The sequence below is a fragment of the Ambystoma mexicanum genome, chromosome 8 (assembly GCF_040938575.1).
Source record: "Ambystoma mexicanum isolate Mex_15411 chromosome 8, UKY_AmexF1_1, whole genome shotgun sequence".
Taxonomy (NCBI): domain Eukaryota; kingdom Metazoa; phylum Chordata; class Amphibia; order Caudata; family Ambystomatidae; genus Ambystoma; species Ambystoma mexicanum.
Window position 1 is genome coordinate 246,380,109 of NC_090929.1, and position 13,088 is coordinate 246,393,196.

Below are 13,088 nucleotides of genomic sequence, written 5' to 3' on the forward strand. Positions count from 1 at the left end.
GCAAAAATGGGAGATGGGATGCAAGACGCTCCTGGTTAACATTGAGGAATCGCCGCAATCCCTTGTTGATAACCCAGACAAAACCAAAAAGAAACTGTTCACTCTGGATTGGATTCAGACACAGGCTGAAAGACAGAAATACAAAACCTATGGAAGACCAATAGTCGAGTGCAAGAAACTGAACACTCTACCAAAATATCTGTTGATCTTCCCACATTTCTTAATTAGAGATCAGTTTTTTCGATTTCGTTTGAACCTGTTTGGGAATAAGACAACAAAAAACTGGGGTAAATTAGATGGTAACCAATTAATCTGTCGATTGTGTAAGGCTGACGACTCACAGGAAACAACTGAACATCTAGTAATGGACTGTAAGACCTTGGACCAACAAAGAAGAAAATTAATGCAGGAGGTTATCACCAAATATGGTCATAGAACCAGAGACACTTGGTGGGAAATCCTGCTAGCGGGAGAGAAGACAACCATAATTTTGGCCCTGGTTACATTTTTAATAGTAATGAAAAAAAAAACTTGAACAGTAAAAGAGGAATTGGGAAAGTGGTATACTAAAACGGGTTTGGTGTACACATGGTACACGATATATGATGATTTGCCTGTTTTTTATATTACTTTTTTTAATCTCATTTCTTTTCCTTTTTCCACTTCATTTTGAAAGTTGAAACTTGTCTCTATTTTGTTTAATGATGGAGACCATGGTGGTCAAAGGTCTGTAGTTGGTGGGTATGCTTGGGTCTAAGGAGGGCTTTTTAAGCTATGGAATCACCCATGTGTCCTTGAGGTTGTCCGGGACAATACCTGTTTTAAAGGAGGAGTTAATGAAGGCCGTGATAAATGGAGCCAGGTCATGGGCAGAATCCTTAATGATGGGAGCAGGGCACGGATTGCTTTGACAGTTTGAAGGTTTGATTCTATTGATGATGTCTTCCATCTCAGTGATAGTGAGGGGGGAGAAGGTGAAAGGTTTGATGTCAGGTGGGGCCAAATAGGCAGCTCTTAGTGGGGATGTAGGACGGTTGTCTGGCTTCAGGCTGTTTTATTTTGGATTGGAGTGTTAAGATTTTATTCAGTAGTGCTGACTAATGCTATATTACACCTTGAATGTGATTGTCGAGCATTCAATACTAACTAAACTGTTTGGGTACTTCTATGAACGGTTCCTGGGCTATACATGTTCAAAAGAAATACTGACTCATTTCTTAGTGCTGCAAGGCAGCCCATCCACACTATGGCTGAAACATGTAAAATTCTGGTGTAGGAAGTTGGATCTTGGATCAAAGAGTGTGATTAAAATGGCTTCTAAACAGCAATGTAGAAGATCAATGGAGGCAAGCTGTGCAGGGCTTTCTTGTGGCCAACAGTATTTGCAGGTCTGGGAAGGTTCTGATTATGAACGCCATGTAGATGCCATTTCTCCAAGCTAGATACGTTCTCCAAGCTATATATGGTCGTTTTTTCATGGTCTTAGAGCAGGGAGACTGCGAGTGGCATCTTTCAGGATGAACGGAAGCAATGAAAATAGCAGTGAATGTTTGATCTGCGGGGCGCCATGTGAGTCTGATCTTCATTTTGTACTTTTTTGTCCCAGTTATAATGACCTTAGAGCCAAGTTCCTTTACTTGGCTCTAAGGATAAGAGCCAAGTAAGTGGAGCCTTACTTTAAGCCAATCTTTAGACTGAAAGGTATTTGAAGGGCTACAGATGCAATAGACCACTTCAGGAAAAATGAAAATATTAACCTTTCATATTACATAGCCAAATATTTGCACAGGATATGGCTGAGAATGTCGGGTCTGATCTGTATTAGAGGGAAACATCTTGTATAACTGTTTTCATGTTATTTCTATGTTATATGTGTATACTCAGCTTGTGATTATTGAATTAAGTCCGGGCTTTCATAAGTTGTATTCGATTTCATGTGCAATTTTGTATGTAATGCAATATGCTTTAGTGGCACAAATGCCAAAAAAGATGATATCATCATAAACATTTACCTCCAATGTTCATAGTCTAAAACAAATTGCTTGTGTATTGAATGTGAAATGTGTACATTTGTATGCCCCATCAAACACTTACAATTGTGCGAGTTGTTTCAAGTTATGCGCCTAACAAAAGCCCCTGCTATAAATGCTCACACCAGGAGGCACAAACAGAGTAATGTCTCACTTCTGAAAACGAGCCAATCAATTCACAATATGAGGATGGCCCACTGAATGGCAAGTAGATATGGACTTGAACCCTTTAGCAAATTGTAAGCTAACATCTAAATTGAGCCACAATGTAAAGCAATGAATACACAGGGATCCCATTGCAAATGCTAGATCACATCCTGGAAAAACACAGATGCTCATTCTTAATCATGTTTTTTGCCTTGAAAGTGCTACATGTGCTTCTTCCTCTAGGAGATGAATATATCAATAACTATTGAAGAGATGGATGTCCCAAGCAATTAAGCTTAACACTGTGACTTTAGCTCTCAGGCATTACATGATTATGCTTCTCCAAGCATCATTGTACCACCAAATAGTATATGGACATGTAGAATACAAAACCAAATTCATAAAGGATACTTTTCGAATTGTGAAAATGTATGGTAATGGCAGGCACCACCATGAAATAATCATTAGCAGTGTGTAAGGTAAAGGCAAGCTGCAGCACGGGCGTCAGTCTTATTGAAGTGATTTGGACCAGCTATCCAGATTCCAGGCTGAGTTCAGCATGATTAAATGAAAAACCACCAATGAAGCTCCTTTCACCCACTCTGACCAATATGCAAGTATGAATGTTCCAGGTAATATAGAAACATTCACCCAGAGGTATGATACTATTGCCCATTTTATAGAAAAGGGGAACTGGGTGAAGACAATGCTGAGAACAAAAGAGTTAAGAGAGACGTGTGCATACAGTCCAGAGTGCAAAGTCCTTAATGTCTCTACCAACTCTACCATCCAAGGAGAGTATGTGAAATGGAATGAGAAGAGTAGCCCTTTTGCATAAAAGAAAATAGACCCACAATGACAAAGAGCAGGATCATTGGTTTATTTGCAAACTCTCAGATCACAACTATTCAAGAGCACCTAATGATACAAGGGCAGAATAATGACATGAACCCATCTATTCCACTTCATAAGTTAGGTGATAAAACAGACAGCACCAGACATGAGAAATAGAGGCTAAGCAGATCACAAGTCAAAAGACACGTGGAAAATACAACTGTGTTTAGATAGCTTTCAATATTTTGACACCATGCTTCAATTGCCCAGAGACATCGATGGTGTGTTGCCTTCTGCTCTAGCTGAGCCACTACACCATGCCCTTGTTATGTAAGTGTCCATTCTTACTGAGCATGCCCGCCCTCATGGTCTGCCTACCCACCCCATGAAGCTATGTGACAGTGCTTGCTAGGTGGCATTTTCAGGAGAGAGAAGAGTGGAGTGGCAGTAGCCTGTGCATGCTCCACTTTGGCATTGAGTGCGGCCATAAGGAATACAGCATGAAGAAAGTTTGAGTTAAATCAATACCAGATTTTAAGTGTTGACCTATATGAATGTTGTTCAAGCAGCTCCAAGATCAAGTGAAGATTGTCTACCCCAGACACCACAGTCAGTTATGGCCTTAACTAATAAAGGTGTTGGACCATGTCATTACTTAAGCAATAAGCCCAGAGATGTGGGGGTAGTACCGAGTCAGGTAAAGCCCTGGGACCCATAGTTACAGGCCCGAGAGCAGTGAGGGCCTTAACAAGGGCCCTGTGCTTTACCTGACTCAGTAATGCCCCCACATCAAGGTGCTAATTGCTATTAGTACCCCGGGCCGCAAGACCGGGATACTAAAAGCAATGTTTTTCTGTTCTGAAACACTGCAGTGTTTTTTCGGAACAGAAAAAAAATGTCAAAACACGTCACAGTGGGAATGGGAAAACGGAGTCACTTTTCCCTTTCCATGGTGGTCATTCAAAATCAATGTAAACAAGTACTGTCCCCAACGCATCAGCTCCTGATCTGCATAGGCCATCATGGAAAAGGAGCATGGACTACATGTAGTCCCTTCTCCGTTTCCATGGAGGCCATTAAAAAAATGTAAAAATGTAAACACAAAAATGGCCACCATGGAAAGGAAGAAGGGACTACACATAGTCCCTTCTTCCTTTCCATGATGGCTATGCGGATCAGGAGCTGACACGTTGGGGCAGAAGTGTTCCCACCATGTTTGCTCCCGAAAAAAGGACGAAAAAAGTAGGTGTGGGGTTGGGAGGGTTCGGAGGAGATTGTTTGCATGGTGGGGGAACACTGGTGGGGGAAGATGGCAGCCTCCAGCCGTGTGATGGCTCGGAGCGGGGATTACCCTGTTCTGAGCGTCCTCATTGGCTGAGGGGCTGCCAGACACCACCTGCCGGGGATATGAAGGAACTTGAAGATTTGAGGGTTTCTGCATTGGATAAAGCCCAGGCCAGGGCCGATCAGATTGCGTGTAACAATCTGTTTGTCTCTCGCCGGGTACTAATAAAATACATTACATTCTGGAAGCTGATTAGGGTGAAACAAATTGGGTTGTGTCCCTTCTCATCCGGATAACCCATTTTCATAACCACAAAGAAATTCACCAACCCATTCCCAACACTCATACAACCCACTCAAACACAACATAGATATGTTAGTAGATGCTTGATTAGATACACCTGTCATTCATCACTGATGAACAGCTCATGATAAATACTGATGGAAGCTCATATTGACCCTGCATGTGGAATACAGTTTCATACTTGCTATAATGCAAAATAACATGTAAGGGCTAATACAAGAGAATGCATAGCGAGCTTCCTGAAGTGTTTCCTACTTATAACAACAAAAACAGCCATAATCAGCAAACCCCCACAAATTACTGGGAGAAGGAGGTGATTGATTGTTTGGATCCTTCACTCCACGTCCCCCATCCTTAAAGTCAATTCATGCATTCAACAATAATTCATGACCCCAAATAGAGGCGGACACATTTTTGTGACCTAACCTTGAATAGAGAGGTAGTAAACACTTCCAAAAATAAAATTGAATCAAAAACCTCAAGAATGTGCTGTGAAAAAAAAGAAATGTGGGTTCCTGAAACTTCACAAGTCATCCAGGATGCCATTATGTGACGGGCTTCAAAATGAGGAGGGTGTAGAACCCGCGTTGACTAACCTCCACAAAGTTGTCAAAGATGCATTGAGGGCTGGAATGATAAAAAAAAAAGAAAAAAATGTAGTCATAACATCAAAGGCCCCAATTGGGAGCAGAACATGGGGCTAATAGTGTAGCGACCATCATCCCCTATATGGAAAAAAGTGGGCCTTTTACACCTATTGAAATCAAGGACATATCCCTAATGGACCTTAAAGTAGATGAGGAGGCCCCAAAACAACAAGACAAAGATCAGCTGGTCAACATCAATGAATGACGAAACTCTGACGTTGGGGGACATTACGGGTTTGGTGCTATTAGCGCCATGGCTGCCTCCAAACTCGTGTCCAGTTCCGGGTTGCTTGAATTGGGATTTACCGGGTCCCGGTTGGAGGACCCGGTAAGTCCCCATTCAAAATACCCATCCCAATTCCCATTCGAGTCCCCATAAGGCTCAATGGGAATGGGAAGGGAGCTAATAACGGGCCCGTTATTGACGGGCCTGTTATTATCTCCCTGGTCCCTTAGCGGGACCCACTAAGGGACCTCGTAATGTGGCGGTAAGGGGTTAACGACACCGGCGTCCTTATCGACGCCGTTAATCCCTTACCGCCACACTCGTAATGACCCCCATTGTCTCTGAACTCTGCGTCTCCTATTGCGAGAAACGCAATACCAACATGCAACCTACTGTTCAACCTGATATCACCTTTAAGCCGCTTTTAAAGCATCAAATGGCATGTCCTAAAATACCTAAAACCAGGAAACGACAGCAGTGCTGTCTTCAAATCAGGAAACCAGACCAGAGCCACATAACTTTTCAAATAAACTAGGACAGGAGTACATCCTAACTAAACAGGCCTCTGTGATTTTGAACAGAATCAATGTGTTAAGCTTACTTTTAGAAGTACAACATCTCAGACTATTGTTGTCTAAACAATTTGAATTTCTTTATCCACAAAGGACGGACATTGTGCATTTGCATCTGCGCTCAAACATGATAAATGACATGCTGCTAATGTAGAAAGGTGCACTCCAGATAATGAGTTATGACATATTTAAAATGCCATATAATAATTGTTTCCCCATTTACCTATTAACTTATCACAATTACCTCCCAATGAACATCATGCAATCACTAAAAACAGAGCCTGGAGCAGCACAAGAGACTGGTCATGGCAAACGTGGGCTCTATTAAATCGTAACATACCTCCATATAGAGCTGAGGCATAGGATATCGATCTTAGAGTCTTGAGCTAGAACATGAGCGGTTTTAATCATTCCTTTTATAGTTCATAAATACCATTGTCCTTAGTGATTACCACATTATAATACTACAGGATACATGGCTACGGATTGCACACATCTTAGATGGTTACATCCTCTTTTTACAGCCAACATTGACAAGGATATGGGGACGTCCATGTGGGGGCCTCATGATAACAGTAAGTAATGATCTCGGCATCACTGGAAAAAATGTGAGGTGTCCATCCAGGGAACCTGGTGCATGAACTAACCAGGTTCCGTAATGAGTCAACCGGATGTGGCAAGGTCTTGCTAGTGAAGCTTTACTGGAATTAACCTATCATGGATCATTCTCCTTTCATACAGTTTCTTCCCTGATTTCTGAATGAGCAAGCAACGGGTCTGAATATCACATCATGCTTGTAAAATAAAACTGGGCACACATATCGAAAGAGGTGGTAATTGTACAATGCTATGCACACATGGGACCTACTCTGTCTTAATTGCAAAATGCATCCACATAAAAGGGCAATATACCGACTCCAGTGGGTATTGGGAAATAGCAATACTAAACACAGAGAACTGATTCCACCAGAAATAATGGTAAACTGTCAATTTCTGAAGGGCTCCATTTCATCATGTGTTATATATTTCATTAGTTCTATTAGCAACACTATCTCAACAAAACACAGCATATCATTTTGAATAAAATAAAATAATGTGTATGTTATCTAACACAATGTGATAGATCAAACATTATTTCATTTGTATTATAGTGAGCTAGCCTTAAAAGCTAATGGTTTCATAATGTTGACTAAAAGTTGAACTGTAACTTGGAATTTATATATTGTATATAGAAAATTGTACCATATGTTGTTTTTATTTGATTAATGAACTCTTGTGTGCTTTTATTTCTCTACTTTTTATAGTATTATTTTTTCTATTTTTCTCCATAATGTATTATGCTTCGATACTGAATTATACACTGTAAGGTTTAAATAAAACCATAACACAATAGAAAAAAGAATGCATGCAGCAATATTTAATTTGCAAACAACACCAATAAAGGTATTTCAACTCTGCAAACATGCAAATCACAGCCTCGAATACTGCATAAGCATGCCAGTACTGCTCATTCACAGGCCTTTTCACCAGCTAAGAAACAAAGACAATCTACAAATCAGTTACCATCTATGTATTTCTTATAATTCATATATTTACAGAAGGACATATTCTCAAACCTTCAGAAATGTGTCCTGGCATATGTTAATATGAAATTATTCTATCAAGGTAAGGTACAGCAAAAGCTCAAATACAAAAACAAAGAAACAATGTTTTGATATAGTGCTAGTAGAAAACTGCAAGTGCATTAGTATAATGGATGTGTGTTACAAAAATGTCTACCTTACGTATCGAGAGTTAATAACAACAGAACATACAGATAGAAGGTAAATTACAAAACATAAAACGATGGAACATATTGGCAAAGAACCAGGGTAACAAACAAGTATAATGGGTAGATACGAGCATGAGCATTTCGCCTTACAGACCTACATGTATGTCTGCCTAAGAGTGGTTGCATCACTGAATAACAAGGAGCTCTCAAGGATGTTATCAACTGTTGCTTTGAAGGTCTCATTCTTGGTGTATTGTGAACTGTCTATGTCCATATTTCTTTAACAAAAATAATCAACCACATTAAAAAGCATAACTACTACAATAACGTTGGCTAAGGCCACACTGACCAACAGACTGCTAACTCATTCACATGCCCACAACAAACAATTTAGTTAACATCTCGTACACCTGCAAGTGTCAGCAGTTAGTCCCTCTTGTTTGTGGGCACCACACCACTGATCTGTTCAAACAGTCACAGCAGTTATTTTGTTCATGTACATGACCATTTTCCAAAGAAGAAGACCTCATAGTACAATAAAGTGACATCGTATAGGCAATCCCAAACATACCCCACCACGTCATCCACTAAAAAAGCCTTAAAACAAATCAAACCATAATGCAAACTCCTCCCACATTCCTAATGCAACATGCAAGTGGATTGTTCTGGAAGTATATCTCAGTGAAAGTGTACATACTGTGATAGGTACTATCAGGGTATATTGGATGGTTTGTACAAGTAAGTGTGCTTCTGATTGGAAGGTTATTCCTCTTAATACATCTACGAAGAGTCTTAGAATATGTTCATGACGGCAGCTGATGGTTGTGTTGTAATGGCAGGCCTTACAATTGCATGCCTATTTAGTATGATTTGTCTGTAACTTATGTTTGTGAAAGAATGTAATATTATTTTCCATTTACATTTTTTTTTCATTGTATGTTTCAGGTGGAACCTTTTTTTTAAGTGGTCTTTGGTATTGATGTATTAATGTTACATAAAGAGAAGTGGTTTGTGGTGGCAGGTGAATAGACTTGTTATGGTTTGCATGTGCTTATTTAATCTGTGTCTTTGTTCTGTTGTTTTCTTATTGTGTAGGCATATGGAGTGGGGGTAGTGTAGCATTATTTTTGCAACTGTATATTGCATGCCTGCCATCATTTTGGGCTCTTTTGAGGTGGATATGAACAACACATGTGTTTGTCCATGTTGCTTGTTTTTATGTTTCTTTCTGTTACATTGTATTCCATTATGTAGTTTTATAGGTAGAGTGGGGACATTTGTTTACTACTCTCACTTTGCATGTATTCTATAATATGTTTTTAGGATGTATGTTTATTGTGTTATTATATTGTTTTTCTTTTTTTTTTTGGTTTTAAGAAAATCATGTCTCAATAAATGCCAGCATCACCTTTGCAGGTGTGGCACATTATTTTCCATTCACTTATGATATCACATGTACTATACTATCAAAGAATGAAACATCAACAACCTTTATTTGAGGAGAATTGCCTAGCATTTTGATGCTGGACTGTCCTTGTGTGTGAGTCCAGACTGATATGTAAATCGATATTTCTCCTCTGCGAAGGGTCCAGTGAGCTAAAACTTGGTTGGTTGTAGACCCTTATAGGGGGCAACATACAATGGGTTATCTGTGCCATGTTTGTTCTCAGTAGAGGGGCTCCTACCCTATTGTAACTAACTGTATTGTTTATAACGTCAACCACTAATAGATCAATACATCACCAAATGTCCAAAACCTTCAATTGTACATTTAATCATCCGAATGTGTGCAGATAACTTTCAAAACATTAGCGGCACAATGCTCCAAATGTTTACACTTGGAGAATTCTAATAAATTCCAAACACATACAAAACAATGTGAAATCAATAATACATAGATTAATATCATATTTCAACTCCAATCAAAATGTACAACCTAAGTCACACACACTTTGATAAACCAGCATTGGCAATACCAACAGTTTGGGTTGTTGTGTAGGCATAGGAAAGGTACTTGTCAGGCACTGCCATAGTGGTATTAACTGGACATTGATGGTGGCCAGTTCGAAATGGTGCAAATACCTGGACATTTCATAGCTTTGCTTGTCTAATACTTAATACACAACCAAAAACGGTTGGCTTTGCCAAAGCTTGCTTTTTAACAGAACTTCAGTGAAGGACACACATAATTGAAGGCAGACTTGGTTATGACATTTGTATTACACCAGTAGTGAATTTACACCCCCAATTAACTGTCAGAAGTCTGCTTTGGAAAAACACCTGCAGGCACTTGAAGCATGTAAGGCTTCAATAAAGCAAGCATAAAGAGTTCCCATGACGAGGTGTTTTTGGCGGGCTAGGGGGAGGAACTGCGTGAACATGACCTTACGGATTGGCATGGGTATGGGCAGTCAATGGTTTGACACATATCCAAACAACACCTTCATGCTGTGTGCCCCTCCTCATATGCATTTCTCCCTGTCTGTAGTCTAATGCAATAGTTTCAGCTTAAATGTTGTGTAGGTGACACCTAATAGCCTAAACTAATTAGATTAGTATGCCTCTCATGGAAGCAAAGAAACTGCTTTGGATATGATTTTTACAGGGGCATGTTTCAAGTTTAGTAACAATCACAACAGTCACACTTAAATCAACAATGGCAAAATGGATTTAAGACTATGAAATCATTCTGAGCCTTTGTATGGAATTATTGATGCAAACATTTAGACATTTCTCCTTACACGCTTTGACTGTGGAGAGTACATTTCTTATTCATAATTAATATAACACTTATTATTTCACTTTTTATTACAGTGCTTAGAAGCAGGACACATATGTCATGGCACACATCTCATAAATGTAATAATATTAATATTATATTTTGTGTTGAAAAAGGACTGGAGGGAAGAGGGGTCTGGAGAGGGTCCTGGAAAAAATATGATAAATCTGTATTTTTATCTCCACTTAGTGTGTAGCTCTGTGAGTTAAGTGCTCAACTGTGACATGCGCCTCCCTGACCTTTACAAGTTCAAATCTTGGCAGCAGCTTATCAACCCTTCTTCCTTCTGAGGTTGATAAATTAAATACAATTACATTTGGTAGTAATTCCACTATTGTTGCAGCACTTTGAAGTGAGTGGGTTCAAGCAAGACACGCTATATATAAACATGTGATATATTAACACATTCTCGCAGCATTAGGGAAACGCTGGACTAAAGTAGCATCAAAATTGAGCATGTTGGCATGCCCAAAACTATAGGACATAGAGAGATAAAACAGTCAAGCTGATTTGTTTTAAGAAGCTATTGAAGTGCAACATCCAGTCTGCCTGCCGTAAATAGACAAACCCTACTCCCTCCCCAAACCCCTGTGAAAATTGCACATTAACCACTGAAAGAAAGCCAACACATATGTGCAATAAGGAAGGTTCCTGGCAGGAGGAATTGTGTGCATGTCAAACTGCAACCTGAATTAACTGCAATGTGTGCACATTTCACCTGACTAGAATCTGTAACAAACACAGTTTCTGTGTGCTGCACACTCCAGCGCCAGGCCTCCTGTTGCTCAGTGCAGCGAAGGATGAAGGGGTTGAGGGCTAGGCCTTAAGGAAGGGGTACACCAGGCCCTTTTTAGACCACCTTGATTGTGTTGTGCCCTATGGTCGCTAACAGACCACCTTGATTGTGTTGTGCCCTATGGTCGCTAACAGACCACTTGATTGTGTTGTGCCCTATGGTCGCTAACAGACCACTTGATTGTGTTGTGCCCTATGGTCGCTAACAGACCACTTGATTGTGTTGTGCCCTATGGTCGCTAACAGACCACCCTGATTGTGTTGTGCCCTATGGTCACTAACAGACCACCCTGATTGTGCCTCGAACAAACCCCAAACTTTCTGCTAGTGCTCTAATCCCGAATCTAGTTTTACCGCTACTAAACCCCAGAGCTTACAAACATTAGCACAGCTAACAGACTCTACCATACCCATAGTAGCCTGCACACACCCTTATTCGAACCATGTTAGCCTGGCTAGTACTCATCATGCTGCCCTTCTGTATCATGCCAGAGTGCACGCCGTGTAGCAGAAATAGCTATATCTCCTTCAGCAATGGACTCGCCAAGATTGGTTGTCCCAGACACTACCCCATTCCCTGCCCTACACTCATCCTGCCCTCCCAACCTCCTTTCCCATATAGGGCACCCACAATCCACAGCAATAAAATCATCATTATGCCAAGTAATCCTCTACCTTACCCCATATCACAGATGACCATTTTGACAATATTCGGAACCCACTGAATACGCTAGATGAGCGCCCGACAGACCACCCTAGCCTCATGACCCGCAATAATAAACTAGGCTCTAGACTCCCCATGCTACTTAACAAAGTGACCAACAATACCAGAACCAAAGTCACTAAAAAAAACATCCCTGCAAATACTATGCATCTCAAAGGAGCCCTACTCAATGTTAGATCCCTTGTGGCCCACCCTACAGAAATTGCCGACATTATCTGTTCAGCTAACCTGGATTTCCTCGCCACTACTGAAACATGGCTCCATGCCGCAGCAGGCCCGCTCTAACCCTCGCGGTTCCAGATAACTATTCCATCCTTAGGGCTGACAGACCTAATGCCCGTGGAGGAGGTGTAGCACTCATATTCAGATCTGTAACTTCCCTTCCTCTTAACTCTTGTGAGCACCTATCCATTAAAATCCAAACCACTCCCAAAAACACCATTTCCCTGGAACTTATATACAGACCACCTGGTCCCATAGGTTCCTTTGAGGAGGATATAACCTCCCTCATAGCAGAAAAATCTAAACCTTTATCCCAAAACATCATCCTAGGTGACTTTAACTTAGGTTACAACGATCCTCACGACTCGCCAGCATCTTCCATTGCCAATGCCCTTTGCGAACAGAACTACATTCAATTTAACTCCCTACCCACACATCGGAAAGGTAGAACCCTGGACTGGCTCGCCGCCTACAACTGCAACATTAATTGAAAAGACCCCCCCCAACCACTCATTTGGACTGATCCCTTCCTACTTTCATTTGATATCAGTACCAATAACCCTCTCCGCACACAGTGCCCACCTGCACCAGCATGTCTGACAAGAAATAAGCGGAATATTACCGCTGAAGCCCTTATCCCACTGGTTCTACCCACCCTAAACATGATACCGAATTCATCAGACCCTAACTTGTTAGTAGACTTCTACAATAACGCAATGACCAAAGCTATCGACCTTGTTGCCCCTCTCAAAC